The sequence below is a fragment of the Schistocerca gregaria genome, chromosome 11 (genome assembly GCF_023897955.1).
Source record: "Schistocerca gregaria isolate iqSchGreg1 chromosome 11, iqSchGreg1.2, whole genome shotgun sequence".
In the NCBI taxonomy this organism is placed as follows: domain Eukaryota; kingdom Metazoa; phylum Arthropoda; class Insecta; order Orthoptera; family Acrididae; genus Schistocerca; species Schistocerca gregaria.
Genome location: NC_064930.1, coordinates 145,487,261 through 145,506,068, shown reverse-complemented (window position 1 = coordinate 145,506,068; position 18,808 = coordinate 145,487,261).

Below are 18,808 nucleotides of genomic sequence, written 5' to 3'. Positions count from 1 at the left end.
CTGAGATTTTCAAGAGTGCCAGTCTTTGGGAACTGTCTTCATTCTTCTTCAGTTCTTCCTTTTCCTTTCTTTCTTCACCTGTTGGGATACAGGCCCTGACCTCCCTCTATCCAAATGCTATAATCCTGTCTCATGAACTCTCCTTTATATCCAGACCATGAAACTTCTTACAACTAGACCAGTGCTAGATAGGGCAGCCCTATAAGATTTCTGACCCCAGTAATGTAAATGTTGGTTTGTAACTATTGGGTACTACTCAACACTGTAATAAAATGGTTGCCACGTTTCATGGGAAAAACAAGCAATCTGCTCTGTTTTATAGATTAGATACTGGCTACCTAATTTCAACGTGTGAGGGTAGATGGACTTACAGACTGATATACATAGAGTTGTTTGTGGAATATACATATTAAAAAAAAAAAAGGATTGTGTGAAAACTTCTTATCTGCCAAATGCTTCTTCATTTATAAGTTGGTATTGTTAAATAAGTTCATTTATAATTAGAATCTCTGTTAACTCTTTATCCTGCCAAAACATAAGATATTATAATTTTAGGTGATTTTAATATTGACTTTTTTACTGATAACAGGAGTGGAAATGACATCATGTTTAATGAACTCTTTTAGTTCAACGGCACTGGTTGATTTTCCCACTAGAGTCACAGCTAATTCCATGAATTGAATTGACAGGATCTTCTCAGATAGAAACTGAAATCTAAACACAACTGCAAAATGTGTATTAAATGGTTTCTCAGACCATGATGATCAGCTGCTTTCAGTTGAAGGTGTAAGACCACTATGTATGAACAATGCCTGCAGTAAAACTTTCAGGGTAATTAACACTCAGTCTATCAATACCATCTGTAATTCCCTACAAGATATGGGGTTGGATCAGTTTTGAGCAATTTGAGAATGTGAATGACAAGTATACTGCTTTTTTAAATGTAGTTATCCACCTATCTGAAGTGGCCATTCCTAAAAGGACTGCCAAATTCAAACATGAAACCTACTCTAATAAAAACTGGTTGATTATGGCATCAAAACCTCCTGCAGAAGGGAAAGGAATGTGTGTACCTCACTCAAATCCAGGTTAGAAAAGGAAAAGTATTACCAACTACACTGCTCTGTCCTTAAAAATGTTCTAGGAAGGGAAAAAAGTATTCCAATAAAGTCAAAAATTGATGTCCTCACTAATAAAATTAAAACCATATGGGACATAATAGAAAGGGAAACAGGTAAATTACCTGCTGCATATAACACTATAGAAATTACAACAAATGATACCATTCATGAAAATGTAGAAATAATTACCAACATTTTTAACAACCACTTTTTGGCATCAGCGGCTCAAATTGGAAAAACACCTTTATTTAGTGAAGCAATGTTATCCCTTCAAAAGGCCATTAATAAAAAAACCAAGCAGATTAAAATGTCTCCTGTCATGGTACATGAAATTGAGAATATAATTAGAGACATGAAAAGCAAGAAGTCTGTTGGCATTGGTGGTATCTCTTCAAGATTACTGGAGGAATGCTATAAACTAATAACAAATATACTATGCCATATATTCAATGAATCCATCCAGCACAGGATTGTTTCCGACAGACTAAAGTATGCAATCTTCAAACCCCTCTCAAGAAAAGGTGATAAAACTGACATCACCAACTTTTGACCTGTCTCCATTTTAGCAACCTTATCTAAAATTATTGAGAAATTGGTTCACAATTCAACTTATTCAACACCTCATTTGTTATGAGGTATTAAACATCAGCCAGTTTGCATTTCACGAGAGTGTCTCAACAGAAGAAGCTATAATCACCTTCACTCATCAAATTTTAGAGACTTTAGATAGTAAACTATCTCCTGTTGGTATCTTCTGTGACCTTTCTAAGGCCTTTGACAGTGTTACCCATGAAATCCTCTTAGGAAAATTTGAATACCCTTAATAAAAATTAGTTTGGATACCAAAAGGGTACTTCAACTGAACAAGCCATTCACTCAATTGTCAACCAACTCCTTGAATCCATAAACAATAAAGTGTCACCAGTTGTAATCTTCTGTGAGACATCTAAAATATTAGACTGTGTAGATCACAAAATACTTCACACAAATGCTGGGACTATGGATTAAATGGTGGAGAAAGGATGTGGCGCGAGTCATATCTAGACAACACAAAGCAGAAGGTATTATTGAAGAATTCTGCTCTGACTGGGGCACAATAAAATGTGGAATGCCATAGGTCATTGTGCTGGGTCCCTTACTCTTCCTCATCTTTATCAAAGATCTGCCATACTGCTTGAGGTAAAAAGCACACTTTCCCTGTTTCATGATGCCACAACCATTATAATTGGCAAAACACTCAATTTCAGTCTAGAGAACTCTGTGACCTCTGTATTCAAAGAAGGTCTAGATTGGTTAACTTCAAATGGAATGTCACTCAATGTGAACAAAACTGAACTCATACAGTTTCAAAGAGCAAATAACAGTCAGGAAAATATAGAAATAAAATGTGATGACAAAGAAATATTGAGAGTTGAGTCTTCAAAATTCCTGGCATTGCACATAAACAACAATCTACACTGGTCAGTTTGCATCAATGACCTATGTAAAAGACTCAATACAGCAGCATTTTCCATATGCTTAATGTTATCTGTTTGTGACTTGGAAACAATTAAAGCTGTATACATGGGATATTTCCTTTCACTTATGGCATATGGTGTCATATTTTGGGGTAACCAGTCATGAGCAAAACAAGTCTTTTTTTTCTCAGAAAAGAGTCATCAGACTTTTGGCTACAGTGCACCCGAGATGCTGTCGCAGAAACTTATTCAAACAGATTGGGATCCTCACCATGCCATCTCAGTAAATTTTTTTAACTAGCATGCTTTGTGAACAATAATCATACAATTTACAAAACAAACATTGAATATAATGATCATGATGCAAGAAGTAAACATGATCTTTACAAAGATATAAACAATGTTCTTGTGTATGAGAGTACAATGGGTTAACATAGAAATATTTATTTTTGTAGATAGACATTTTTTTCGTTTTAAGTAAATCTGATGTACTCTTATGCATTACAATAGTTGGAATCACAGTTAGTATTCTATGTCTTTTAAGTATCTACTAATACCTACCTTCATTTTAACTTTTTAAATGTAATTTAGTCTATACATCTTAATTCATATTTTGTCTTGCACCTATATCTCCTCTTGCAAGAGGGATTTTTTATGTATTCCTTTTGTATAATTTGTAACAATATGACACGTCCTACATCCATGTGAATGTCTCCCTGTATTGGATTCATGAGATCTAATTTAAAAAATGATGAAACTTATTTACACATTTCTGCACACACCTTACGCGATGCTAATGAAATGCATCCAATCCACCCCAAGAATTCCCTCTACCCTCCACCTAAGGCTGAAGACATCATCCAGGTCGTGATTATCATCCTGCAGAATGTCCACCCCTTCTGACGTCCCTACACCATTCATCACATATCCCTTGCTGCCTGCTCTGTTTTCCATTTGAATGCTTATGCCAGCTAGTCCCACAACCAAGCCCACTTTACCTTCACCCACCTAGACACCCTCGTTTAAGCCCCTCTCTCCTCCTCTGTCACTTCCTTCCCCCATCCCAACACCTGGTGCATCAATACAATAGTCTCCTCTTCCTAAACATTCACTCCCTTCCTGCCAACAAATAACTTTTCATGCATACCCTGTCCCAGAACCAGGACAACTCCCGCATCCTTAAAGAAACCTTCCTCCAACCTCACCACATTGTCTGCATCTGTCCCTATCTCCTTCACTGCACCGACAACTCCCTTCTCTTCACACGAGGCAGGGTCACCATTGACCACCTCAATCATCTCCCTGTATGGTCATTACCCCTACTCAATGACCCGACCAAACATCATCTTCTCAGCATCCTTTTTGCCTCTCACCATCACCTGTGCCACTATCTGTATTCAGCCCACAGCTCCTCTCCCCTGTGACTTCATTTCCCATGTTGATCATAACTTCTCCACCTATGTTATTGCTGCCAACCTCTAAATCCACAGCCGTGTCCCTGCCACTCCTTGGCAGTGGTGTAAGTACCTTTCCACCCTCCACGGTGACCTTGTTTCTCTCCTACAGCACACCCATATCGAAAGTAACTCCACCGTGTCATGCTAACTACCCCAACCTACTTGGCCTCATCACTGTGGGGGCCCTTGATCCCATTGGTAGTGACCACCTCTCCATCCTTCTCACCATCTCCTCTGCCCATTGCTTCCCTTCTGCCCCATGCCCTGATGCCCTCAGAAGTCCATCCATGATTACTGGCATGTTGACTAGGATGACTACTGGGAATCCATTGCTCCACACGTCGAAAGGCATCCCCTTACCTTTCACAATCCTGCTGGCATCACCCATGCTTCTGTCTTCCTCCAGAACTCCAGAAGACCATCACTGACACTGTGGAGCCTCACGTTCCCACCCAACTGATCCACCCTGACTGGCCTGTGCTTCCTCCACAGGCCAACCTTCTCCTTGAGTCCCAAAGGCTCTACTGCTGCTTCCTCTCCTCCCATGACTGGGATACACTCCTCCATAACCTGAAATTACAGTGACACATCCGCAACCTACTCACAGCAAAGAAGTGCAGGACTGGCCCAGACACACACACACACACACACACACACACACACACACACACACACACACACACACGCCACAACTCCAGCCTCCCTGTCATCTTCTTCAAGTACTGGTCTGCTGTCCACCACCTTACTGGTAACACTTGTCCCCAGCACTACCCCCTTCTTTATGGCAACCACCTCTTCCCTGACAACCTCAGTAAGGCTAACCATTTTGCTTCCCACCTCTCTGAGGTCTAATCCATTCCTGATGATCCCCATTTTGACTACTGCCCCTTCTCCACCATCCTTGAACACAAAGATGCCACTGTCCCATGACTCACCCCCGTTGCTGGTACTTGGATCAGTTACCCCCTTCCAACATAAACACTTCCATTATCACACACCATCAAAGTCATCCTCCATTCCACACACAACACCACTTCTGGTCATGATGGTGCCACGTACCACCTCCTCAAGGAATCCCCCTGTCATTCCTGGCTGCCCTTGCTACCCTGTACAATGTCCTCCTCTCCACCAGTTTCTGCCCTGAACTGTGGAAGACTTCCCATGTCCTGCATTTCCCTAAACCCCCCCTCCCCCCCCTCTCGCTTTTGTCCCATCTGCCTCACCTCCATGTTCAGTAAGGTCTGTGATTCCATCCTCTCAGGCCGTATTCATCACCACCTTAACCAGCATCACCTTCTTCCCATTAACGAGTGTGGCTTCCTGCCCTCCCTGTCAGCCAACGACCAGCTTCTTAACCCTACCAATCTCCTGACCCTGCAACTTATCTCCCATTGCTTTGCTATCTTTATTTCCCTCAACTTCCAGAACGCCTATGACTGTGTCCGGCATTCCAGGCTCCTCTTCAAACTCCAGATCTATGCTCTCCGCATCAATTTCGTCCATCTTCTTATTTCCTTCTTCTCCAAATCCAAATCCTAGAACACCCATGTGCTTCCTCTATGACTCCATCCCCTTCCCTCACCCTCTTCTTTTTCTTGAACACATCCACACCCCATACATTGTCTTCTGACTCGATCCCCTGCCACGCTATGGTGTCCCCCTTCCTTTCCACCCCTGTCCTGTTGCCATGCCTTTACCATTGTGTCCCGCCCCCTCTCCATCTCCACACCCTCCACCTCCTTTACCAACACAACATACAGCACCTATCTCTCCCAAATGATTAGCTTCACCCTTACATCCACACCTCTTAACAACCGTAACCCCTTCTTCCTCCCTCCTCCTCAGGGCACCCTCTCCCCTCCTCTTTCCTTTCCCTGAGTGGTTGTCCTCCCTCCTATACACCTCTTTCCCGTGCAGCCGTTATGTGTCTCTGTGCTCACTCCTGCCTTGCCTGCCTTCTTCGTATGCCACCTTGCACATCTCCTGCCTCTTGGTGTGCCCCATACCACACCTTTTCGTTCCTTTTCTAGCATCCCCCCCCCCCCCCCAGCCCACTGCATCTTCCTCTCCCCTCTTCTCAGGCCTACCATCCCTTGGCAAGTCCCTGCCAGCAGTTTTTATTCTTCATGTGTGCTCTGTCATTTGTGGCGGTTTTTTAAGTGTCTCTCGCTCTGTGTCGTTTTATACTGTGGCCGACATTTAACTTGTGTGTGTGACTTCACTGTATTTTAAGCGCGTCGCAAATCACCGACTGTGTTATTTTATCTGTCTGTCGACTTTTTAACTATCTCCCAATGTTATGTATATTTTAACCTCCAATGTTTCCATTTACTGTGTTTTCAGATCCCTCTTTTTCCTTCATTTTTTACATATTGTTTTGCTCCTTTGTTATTTGTATGCCACTCGGATGAAGAGCAGTGGATTAAGCCGCTGCCAGCCCTCCCCTAACCATGAGGGGGAGGGGAATGATGTTGCAATAAAGAAAAAGATGAAAGCTGTTCAGCATCAGAATGGTTGTGTGGTATAACCAAACGTATTGTTAGGGCAAATCTCTTACTCAGTCAAAAAATTTTTGATGGAGGATGTCATTATCCTCTTGTATACTGAAAAGTTAAAAATAGTTATACACACTGATTGACGTCACAAATTCGAGCCTTCAGAAATGGTCCTACACCTGACTCACTCAGTGACAGTCATAAGACTCATTTGTAACTGCAGAATTATGTAAACATGTCTGCTGGCCATGTTCTGGACCGAAGCACGACTCACGCCGCGTCCTCACAGCTTTACTTCTGCCAGTACCTCGTCTCCTACCTTCCAAACTTCACGGAAGCACTCCTGCGAACCTTGCAGAACTAGCACTCCTGAAAGAAAGAATATTGCGGAGACATGGCTTAGCCACACCCTGGGGGATGTTTCCAGAATGAGATTTTCACTCTGCAGTGGAGTGTGCGCTGATACAAAACTTCCTGGCAGATTAAAACTGTGTGCTGGACCGAGACTCGATCTCGGGAACTTTGCCTTCGCGGGCAAGTTCTCTACCAATGGCCCAAGTTCGAGTTCTGGTCCGACACACAGTTTTCATCTGCCAGGGAGTTTCAGGAGAGGTGCAGAGGAGGTGAGTAGCAGAAAGGAGAGAAATAAAGAGAAATTAGAAGGCTGGGTGTGGTGGTGAAATGACGGCTGTGTAGTGCTGGAATGGGAACATGGAGGGGGCTGGATGAGTGAGGACAGTGAACAACAAAGGCTGAGGCCAGGAGTGTTATGGGAACATAGGGAAAGCTCCACCTGAGCAATTCACAAAAGCTGGTGTTCTTGGGAAGGATCCATATGGTACAGCCTGTGAAGTAGTCACTGAGATGAGGGAAATCATGTTTGGCAACATATTCAGCAACAGGGTGGTCCACTTGTTATTTGGCTCAAGTTTGTCTGTGGCCGTTCATGAAGACAGAAAGCCCATGGCTGTCGGTAATAAGCATCAGTTTCCTTCTTGAGTTTTCTTCCTTGGAGCTTTGAGATTCTGGGTGATGGTGTTGAGGGGCAGCTACCTGCTGATCGGAATGATTATCTTCAGCGCTGTTATTCACCTAAAGCCCCACTTATTTGAGTGTCTGTCGAACACCGATTAAGTGTGCCCTCACAGATAAATTGTGATGAGAGGGTTTCGTCACTGTAAACACTATAATCCTTAGAAATTTTTTTCACTTGTATGACTGGTGAGCACTTATTTGCGATGTTTACATCAGAAGTCTTGAAGAGATCTGGACTGCTGTTCTTATTGAGTCTGCATAATGCACACTAGTACATAATGTACATTATTCTTTAGTGACGGGTCTAGGTTGTTGCGTCCATAATGAAATGTGCTTTTGCAGACACACATACGCCACCATACTTCGTCTTTTTTGGAACACTTTCTGCAAAGATTTGCACAAACACTTCCGTTTCCATTCTATTTTACCTTAGGTTTTACCGTTATTGAGTTCTTCTGGTGCACTAAATGCTTCACGCTGCATTACTTCGCGTTTTAAGTGCGATATTTTCTGAAGTAGCACTGAAATAATTTCGGTAATGGATCTGTATTCATTTAGCTTTAGGCCTCATTTTTTACTTTCACATTTCGACCAGAACCAGTTCTCGTAAATATTCTTCACTTCCTCCCTTTTGCTTCATTATACTATAATCAATTATTGTCGAGCTGTACTGTGTCTCCTGGGAACACTCAATCTACATTACTTCGTTTGCTTGCTTGTGCTACACCAAAGATAGCAATTTCGGGTCTTGTGGGATGAAAGTTTCGAGATAATAGTCGTCAGACAGACCTCAGGACAAGAGCTATTCCCCCTATGATAGCTGATGTCCCATTGTGTGTCCAAACTGAATAGAATTTGGACTGATTGACAGTTCCATTGGTTTATGGTACAATAATTTATACATTATGAATGAAAAAAGACACAAATAATTACTTGGTATAATCACAGTTGCTTCACATACCTACTTAATCTCTCTAATATATCTTTTCTGCTTGTAATTTACGACTGCTTAAAAATAAGTTTATTTTGTTCACGCACATCTTTGCAATATGTCAGCAATGTTTACTGTTCAATTCATTTCCTTGTATGAACAACTGTTGTAATTTGGACATACTTCATTAGTTAATGTTACATGTCTTGTTTTCGTTAAAATCCGAAGATGCAATATGATTTAATAAGTTTTTTAGCAACTGGAACTCAGCACCTTGGTTTATCTCTCTTGATGACTGGTAAGCAGCTTTGATACGCCCACCCTTGAAGTAAAGCTAAGTGTTTAACATTCTTCTACGAACAGGGTGGTGAGGGTGAGAGGCAAGGCAGGGGATTTGTATATTATTCAGTTTCCTAACAAATTTAGCAATAGCGAGGAATTGTCTCGTTCACTAACACGGAATGCACTGTGTTTATTTATTATTTATTTATTTATCTCTTGTTCCTGTGATCCATATTGTGACACTATCACAGGATATGGAACGTGTCAATTTTACAAGCTTTTGGCCAGAATTTATGGTAATACATAAAATAAAAGAAAAATAGTAAACAGTAGCTTAGGCCACAACAAAAATACATTTTAGAGAGAGATAAAGATTACAAAATTCGGTATTACAAATACAAATTTGGATGACTTCATAATATATTCGTCATTTTCCTTAATTTTTGCCTCCTGTATGATGCGTTTCAAGACTAGCTTGTATTTTTTGAAATAATTAATAAATTCTGGACTGCTGTTAGTTTTTGACTGCAGAAAAAGTTCCCGCTTCCTTTTACAAGATACTCTGATGCCTGGTGTAATCCAGTTTCTGAATCTATCTGTGCTCCTGGAAATAACTTTCCTTTGTGGAAAAGCTATGTCAAAATTATGCTTGAAAATGTTCAAAAAATGCTCCATCTTTTCGTTAGTATTGTAGGTATCATATACTTCTCTCCAAGATTGTTCACTGATTAGGTACTGGAAGCATTCTATATTTTTCCCATTATAAATCCTTTTACGGATAACAATTTCTATACTGGTTGAAACGTGATTTACAGGTATGGTCAGTATATTTGTCCACTCGTTAGAATATTTTGCGGAAGAGAACTGTCTTTTTGTTGACTAATGACTCACTTATTTCTTTTCGAAGTTCTGACATCTCTCTACCCAATACACTGACGATTTGGTGAAGGCTAGAAATACACTGTTTTTATTAAATAATTTCGTCCTTACAATTCACACACACTGTACTTTTACCGATATTATTTTCGTTTTTCACAGGAACACTACTCACTTGTACACACACCGAATCTAGAATCGGGTCCTTCCGTAACAGTACGCTCCTTCTAGCCTATAATGCCTTTTGCAGTGGCTTGGTCGATATATACTAAAATATTTGTGTGTACTGAATGTGATAAATCACCCACCACACCGCAGCTCTCCACGGACAAACATTGAAACCGCCGACCTCCTGCAAGGAGTGTACGCGCTGCCATCTACCGGCTACGTGGAAAACTAGATGAGAGGTCACCTTAAATGCCGCCAGATGTCCACATGAGTTACTATAATTAATTTCCGTATATAATTGTGAATCACACCCACAGGTACAACAGATTGTCACAAAATTCAAACAAAACAACAAATTTGTATAAAATACAACCATTGGCAGTTTAAAAAGGGATTATTTTGCAAAATAATTTAGAAAATGTCTCACTGTTCTCACAATGAACACTGACAATAACGTTTTTAAGTATGATGATGTTATATCCGTAACAGCAGTTGCGCGGGCCCACCGCCGTAAAGCGATGCCGCGCGTCTCGGTCCAAACTTTTCAGTGTCTCGTGCAGTGTTCGCAGAGTTTGCAAAAAAACCAACCGCACTTGTTTCCACTTGCTGTACACCTTGTCTGTGGGAAGGGACCACTCGGTGCCTCCGAAGTCCACTGCACAAAGACACATCTGCTGGCACATTCTTCGGCGGACCTCGGAAGAGTTCCGCCCTTCGATACCTTGCAGAGTACTGCTACGTATCGAAGTGCTAGGGCTTCGCAGAAGTCGCAGTCGCAGTCGCAGTCGCAGTCGCAGTTCCGGAACCGCCAGCAGCAGCAGCAGCAGCAGCAGCAGTTTCCAGTGCCGCCAGTTTTGCAGTAGCAGTCGTCGCCGGACCCAGCCGCAGCTTCCGGACCCAGCCGCCGCCGCCGCCGCCGCCGCCGCAGCTTCCGGCCCCCGCCGCCGCCGCCGCCGCCGCCGCCGCCGCAGCTTCCGGCCCCCGCCGCCGCCGCCGCCGCCGCCGCCGCCAGGACCCAGTGCTTCGTCTTCCTCTCCTGCTTTCGTTGTCGTCGCTATTCTCGTCTTCGTCTTTGCCTTCATCCTTTCGCTCCTCGACGTCTCTCATCTGTCATCTGTAATCTGTTCCTGACTTTGTCCCTTGTCTGTCCCCATTCTTCTTTTCTGTGTTTCCAGTTTTCCTTACTGCCATCATGACCACCCCCACCACCACCGCCACTACCACCGCCATCGTCTATACGACGCCCTCCCTCGCTGCCACTACTCTTACTTGGTGTGCTCAGTCGCCCCCGTCCTACTATATCCCGCCCCTCCTCACCCTTCCCACCCCAGCTCCCTTTGTCGCCCCATCCCCTGCTCCTTCTCCCCAAGCCTCCACACACGACCCCTTTCCCCCACTCCCCCACACCACTCATGCGGCCCCTGCCAGGGTTGTGTCCCGTCGGGCTACGACCCATGCCGCACCATCGCCGGCGCCAGCACCACCACCTGCAGCAGCGCCACAACCAGCAGCAGCACCAACAGCAGCACCAACAGCAGCACCAGCACCAGCACCGACACCGGGACCTGCCGCTTCCCGTCATCTCCCCGTCACTCCTGTGCCCCACGCCTCCTCCCATCCTGTCCCCGCTGTTAAGCGTCCCAGTGGCACCCCCGCCTCCTCTGCACCCAAGAAGTCCCAGCATCTTCCCCCTCCCCCACCCCTAGATGCCATGGATGTCTCCCCTCCAGCCCCCTCTACTTCCTCTTCTAACTCCCCCTCCTACAAGTATCTCCTCTCCCGTCCTGATCCCTCTCTCCTGGAGGCCCGCAACCTGACCTTGCTCCTCCGCCAATACTTCCCTGCAGCCCCCATCTCCCTTCTTACCCCCCGTAGGGACTCTGTCTTGATCACCTCCCCAAGCCCTACCCTACACTCCGACATCCTCTCCCGAATTCCTCTCACCCGATTTGGACCTAACGCCTCCCTTGCCCCTGCTCCTTCCCCTTCCTCCCCCCGTCAACCCCAACCCCCACGTCGCCCGCCGACCCTCACCGCCGTGATCACTCGGCTTAGCCCGACGATCACGGAGGAAGAGGTGCTGGCGGAGTTGAAGGCCCACCCGTACCTGGAGGTGCGAGCTGTTCGCCGCATTTTCAACTCTGCGGGCCCCACTCGCCTTATGCGAGTTTTCTCCGAACACGCTCCCTCCATCGACCATCTCCTTAAGGAGGGTGCCCTCCTCTTCCACCGCCGGTATAAGGTTGACCCCTCCCGCTCCCCACCACAATCCATTCGCTGCCAGAGGTGTCTGCGTTACAACGCACACCCAACATCAGAGTGCCGCGAGGCCCCAGTCTGCCCGCATTGTAAGCAAGCGCACTTCCTCCGGCAGTGCCCCAACCTTCAGTCTCCTCCCTCCTGCAATACCTGCAACCTCCAACACCCTACCTACTCCCAGAAATGCAAGGCTCGACCTCCTCCATCCGCTCCTGAACTCACTGTTCCTCTCCGCCCTTTGGATGACCCCACCCCTCCTGGCAATTCCCTCCGTCCTCCCCCCACCGCAGAGGACATCATCAGGTTCGTCACAATAGTGCTCCAGAACGTCCATCCCTTTCAGCGTCCCCACACCCTCCACCAGATTTCCCTCGCTGCCCGTTCCGTGTTCCACCTCAACACCTACGCCACCTATTCCCACAACCAGGCCCATTTCACCTTCTCCCGTCTCGACACCCTCGTTTAAATTCCCATTATGGCACGACAGCACCGTATCCTGTTCAATAACATCCGCTCCCTTCCCACCAACAAGCACCTCCTTATGCATACCCTTACGACCCACCGTGTGGATGCCTTCCTTCTGAACGAAACCTTTCTTCAGCCCCACCACACCGTCCACACCTCGCCCTACCTCCTTCACCGGTCTGACAATCCACTCCAGATAGCGCGTGGCGGAGTTGCCATTGGCCACCACCGCCAGATCCCTGTCCGGCTCCAACCCCTCCTTCCTGACCCCACAGAACACTTGATCCTTAGTCTCTTCTTCCCCGGCCTTACCCTTACCTGTGCCACCATCTATGTCCGCCCCGCTGCACCTATTCCTTTCGACTTCCTTTCCTACATCGACCGTACCTTCTCCTCCTACGTGATCGCCGCCGACCTTAACATCCATAGTCGTTCTGCCGCCCAGTTACGGCGGTGGCATCGGTTCCTTGCCACCCTCCAAGGCGACGTCCTTCCAATTCCCCAACACACCCGCCCTGAATCCAATACCACTCCCGATGTCGTCCTAGCCTCCCCCACCCTGCTTGGCCGCATAGCGGTGGACGTCCTTGATCCCATTGGCAGTGACCATCTCCCTGTCCTCCTCACTGTATCAGACGGTCGTCGCCCCCGTCCCGACCCGCGCCATGACCCTCCCCCGAAATATGTCCATGACTACTCCCGTGCCAACTGGAATGCCTACCGGGACTCCCTTGCTCTCCAGGTCGATAGCCACCCCCTCACCTACCACCAACCTGATGACGTTACCCGTGCTGCCTCCTTTCTCCAGCAGACCTTGTCTGAGGCCGTGGAGGCCCACGTCCCTACCATTGCCATCCATCCGCACCGCCCCACCTTACCCCCACAGGCCGTCCTTCTCCTGCGTGAATCCCGCCGGCTCTACCGTGCCTTCCTTCACACACGTGACCCGGACACACTACGACGCCACCGGCAACTACAGCGACACATCAGGAACTTACTCACGGCAAAGAAACGCCGGGACTGGCGACAGACATGCACCCGTCTTAATGCCACCTTACCTATCAACTCGTCCAAGTACTGGTCAGCCTTCCGCCGCCTTACCGGATCTAAACCCTCTCCCTACTACCCTCTCCTTCATGATGACCACCCCTTCCCTGATGCCCTTAGTAAGGCCAACCATTTCGCCTCCTACCTCTCCGATATCCTTACCATCCCTGACGATCCCCAGTTCGATTATTCCCTCTTTCCTGATGTCCGTGATCGAACTGATACCTCTGTCCCCCCGCTTGCTCCTGGCTTCCAGTACTTGGACAACATCACACACACAGAACTAAATACCCCAATCACCACTCAAGATATCATTGCTACACTTCGCCCTAAACGCAACACTGCTCCCGGTCACGATCGTGTTACTTACCGTCACCTCCGTGAAGCTCCTGCCTCCTTCCTCTCCACATTGGCCAGGCTCTACAATGTGGTCCTGTCCACCGGCTACTACCCCGACCTGTGGAAAACCTCCCGGATCCTGATGTTCCTCAAGCCCGACAAACCGCCTTCCGCTGTCTCCTCCTACCGTCCCATCAGCCTTACCTCGGTCTTCAGCAAGGTCCTGGAATCCATTCTTACCCGCCGCCTACACAAGCACCTTCACCAACACCGCCTCCTCCCCCCTACCCAATGTGGCTTTCGGCCGTCCTTCTCAGCCGATGACCTCCTCCTTCACCTCACTCACCTCCTCTCCGAACAACTCAATTCCCGTCGTTCCGCCATCTTCCTTTCCCTCGACCTCGAACGCGCATATGACCGTGTGTGGCATTCCGGTCTCCTTTTCAAGCTCCAAACCTTTGCTCTTCCTCTCAACTATGTCCGTCTGGTCGCTTCCTTCCTTTCCCACCGTCCTTCCTATGTCACCATCCACAACACTGATTCCTACACCTTCTACCCCTCCGCCGGTGTGCCCCAAGGTTCCGTCCTTTCCCCTCTTCTCTACCTCCTTTACACGGCAGACATGCCTCCACCTGCACCTCCCCTACACCTTCTCCAGTACGCCGATGACACTGCCTTCCTTGCCCTCGCTCCCACCCTGCAACGCTCCCAGCACCTTCTCCAATCCTATCTTGACCGGTTCACCACTTGGTGTAACCAGTGGTTGCTCAAGGTCAATCCTTCCAAGACCCAGGCGATCATTGTAGGCAAAACCACTCGTTCCTTCCGTCTCCTTGATTTCTATCTTACTATTTATGGCCGTCCCATCACCCTCACACCTACTCTCAAGTACCTTGGTGTCACCCTCGACCGTCGCCTCTCCTGGAACCCACATCTCCGGACGATCCAAGCCAAGGCACGCTCCCGCCTCCGCCTCCTTAAGCTCCTTTCTGGCCGTACATGGGGTCTGGACCCTTCCACCATCCTCTACACCTACAAGTCCCTCATCCGTCCTATCCTTTGCTATGCTCATCCCGCCTGGATCTCTGCCCCTCCTACCTTCTACAAGTCCATTCAGATCCTAGAACGCCATGCGCTCCGCCTCGCCTATCGCATCCGTCTCCCTTCCCCCACGCGGATCCTCTATGACCTGATTCCCTTCCCGCACCTCCTCCTTTTCCTCGAACGGTTACGGATCCTCTACACCTCCCGCAAGCTTGATCCTCCACACCCTCTTGTCTCTCCCATCCTCTCCCACCCCAACCCGCTGCCGCGCCTGCATTCCTATATCCCACCTGCTCTCCATCTTTACACCCTCCACACCCTCTCCCTCGGTGGCTTCCGTCAACTCCCCCTCCCTGATGATGCCCTCCTCCCCTCCATCTACCCCTCCTACCAACTTTGAGCCTTACCTTCCCTCTCCTCTCCTTTTCCTGTGGGCACCCTCTCTCCCTTCTCTCCCTCCCTCCCCTCCCCTTTCTCCTTGGGCTTCCACTCCCCCTACCCTCCCCCTTCTCCTCCATCCCTCTCCTCCACTGGCATCTTCCCCTCCCCCTCTCTCTCCTCTTCCCCACACCTTTTCCCCTTGGCAGGCCACGACTCTGCTGTCTTCCATCAGTTACTTTCATCGTCCTACGCCGAAGACCATCGCATGTGTTTGTGCCTCGACTCTCCTGCAGTGTGTTTGTGTTTCGTCGTTTGTGCTCCGCTGGTTCACGTGTGGCCATCTGCCATCTGCGTTTGTGCACCGTGTTTCTCCGCTTTTATCCATTGTGCTACGCACGTGACCGACTCCGTTTTAACTCTGTTTTGTCTACTGTTTGTACCCCGCCGTCTTGATTGTTTTTATATCTCACTCATCTATGTTCTGTGTATACTCTGAGGCCGAAGAGCGGCATACTTGGTCCGCTGCCGGCCTACCTGTTTGTCACAGGTATTAAAATCACAATAAAGGAAAAAAAAAAAAAAAAAATCCGTAACAGCATGGTCATCACGACCGCTGACATCCACAGGCACGATTCTAACCCGAACAATTTGTTTGGGCGAATCTGATTAAACTCAATTTTTGAAGGAAGATGTGTATTCCATCTTCTCATAAATGTTCATTAAACACATCTAGTGAGTGAGAGTTCACGTCTGCAGGCACGATTCTAACCCGAACAATATGTCTGCGTGAATCTGCCTAAACTCAATTTTTGAAGAGAGATGTGTAATGCATCTTCTCGTAATATTCATTGAGCATGTCTAGTGAGTGAGAGCTTGGACGCTTTGAATGTGCAATACTTTGGTAGTTTCCACCAATCACTCAAAAATGTTACGGACCTAATGAAACTGGTTCGTATTTTCTTATTCTAGGGCCTTATAACATACCGGTTGATGTTATCCCCTTCCACTGCGTTGAAAATTTGTTAAATAATTAGTTACGGTATATTGTTTGTTGTAAAGCAGATTTTCGCGTCTATATATGCATGAAACAGGGTGTATTTAGTTTTATTTAAATATGATAACAAACTGAGATATGGGTCCTTCTGAGGTCCACATCCACTTCTTTTCTCAAAAAGTCTGATCAATACCAGACTCTAACGACCACGGCCATCAGCAGAACACTGCACTTACATTACGAAAACAATATTGTAAATCTGTGATGATATTCTTCTGAATTTGGTGGAACAGTATGCTAGTACAAAGATTTACCCCTAAGGGCACCCTTACCCGGCAGCAAAGCACCGCCCCCTGCCTCTCCCAGCGCTCATCAAAAGGAACAGTATAGTATAGTCAGGTGTTTTTCTTTCAAGAAAGGTGGCATTACTCAGATTTCTGATAGGCATGGACCTCGAACTATTTTATGGCTACTTAAATGTCGCCATTCGAAAAGTTGACTTCAGTAGTTCTGACATTTTCGTTATGCATACAAACGTGCAGGGATAGCAAAGTAACAAATTAATACTACTACTCATTCTCTTGGGTAATTCCAAATATTTTATCACCTCATTGAATACGGAATGACAGGTGCTTGTTAGAAATCATTTCTCTCTCTCTCTCTCTCTCTCTCTCTCACACACACACACACACACACGCGCGCACACACACACGCGCACACGCACACACCGTTTCATTCTTTCCAGTAATCAAATTTTAATCATACCTTCCGAGTTAGTAAAAGACATGTTTTATAGATACACTAAACAATATAGGCAATGTATTGGAATGGGATCTTTGACTGCTGTTGTAGTTCCAAGACCCTGTGCTAAGCCCTTAACTACCGGCGGTACAAGTAACCTGCAAACTGGAATTGAAAACTATGAAGTTGCATATTATGATAGGCAGCGTCCAAATTTTGCTGAAACACACTGAAACATTGTAGCAGATACTGAAGGATTAAAAAGTAACAGCTCACATTGAACATTTGCAGGCCATCTAACAAAATGATTTACTAGTTCTTAAAATTAGCAATAGCCTACACAGTGGCAGTTTCTGAATATAAATAAACATTTTGAAATTCGATCGCCAGTGAACAAATAAACAGGACACAGTCGCACTAATGTGGTTCACAAGAATATAAACATTTTATACATTCACTATGTTGATAAGAAAATATGTCCCAAAACACATCGTAAAAATTCAAATAGACTGGAAGAAGCAAAAACAGCATGTTACAGTATAACTAGTAATGCAAGAAGAAAAGAAGCCATTTGTTTCACATTGGAGGTGACGGGTTGTAAGAAAATGTATGATAGTTAGCAATTTACCAACAAAATTGCAATACATTAGCATATTGTAAAGTATGTACAGAACTATGTAAGTATTTGTTGCCAAAACCTGTATTCTGTGTCTAGTATTCATGACAACAAAAACATTCAATGTGTAGTGTGTAGGGTAAGTGCCATTGCGTAATTGCCTGCATCTATGGAACAACGCAAATTTCATCCCTGATGATCACTCCTTCCTGTGTACACACATAACGTCTTAAGTTGAAATTTGATTGCAACCGGAACATAATAATTTTCCGACTGGAAAATACAAATATCTCACTGATGAACACACAGGAAAAGCAGCAATTTGGGAAAAGTCAAACAAACAGCATCTCCCATAAGGCGGAATTTTCATAAGCAAGCACGGAAACAAGGAGAGCAACATGAAAAGATCAGCTAAAAACAAATTCACACAGTATGCAAGAATTACCCAAGTTAGATCTTTACTGTTCAAGCAGCAGGAAGTGTATAGAGGAGAAGTCTGTTGATGAAGAATTTTGATGAGGACTTGAGTCGTACACTATGTAACGCAGTAAAGTATCTGGGGGTAATGTAAGGATATTTTTTGTCTTAACACTTTCTTTACATCATACATGTTGCAGTAAACAACAGATCAGAATTTCAGATTCTCTCTCATTGAAGGTTGTGGGCTGTGTAGAAGATTTATTGGGTTTTACCACTGAAGATAATGAATATGTAAATACTACTAAACACATGTTGTTTACCATTTACTGTGTACTTCATGAAAAACAGTATACTTCACTATTTACAGATACTGGAATGCGTTCTTCTGACACTTCAAGTAGAAAATTTGGAACTGGTTTTTTGGATTTCTCTTTCATTTTGAGGGTATGCAATGGAAGAGCTACAATCCTATGTACAAAAGAGATTCCAGTTGCAGACTACCTTCTGTGAAGCCTCAACATTCGTTAGCAACTGCATTAATTCTTAATTAAAACATCACGTGTGGGGAAAGTCAATAAAAAATAAATGCTACTGTATTCCTTCTTAAGTCATTTTTGCCAGCAGAAGGAAGGCACCATTGTGTTCTCTGTCCTCTTGCTTGCTCATGTGGAAAAAGTAAT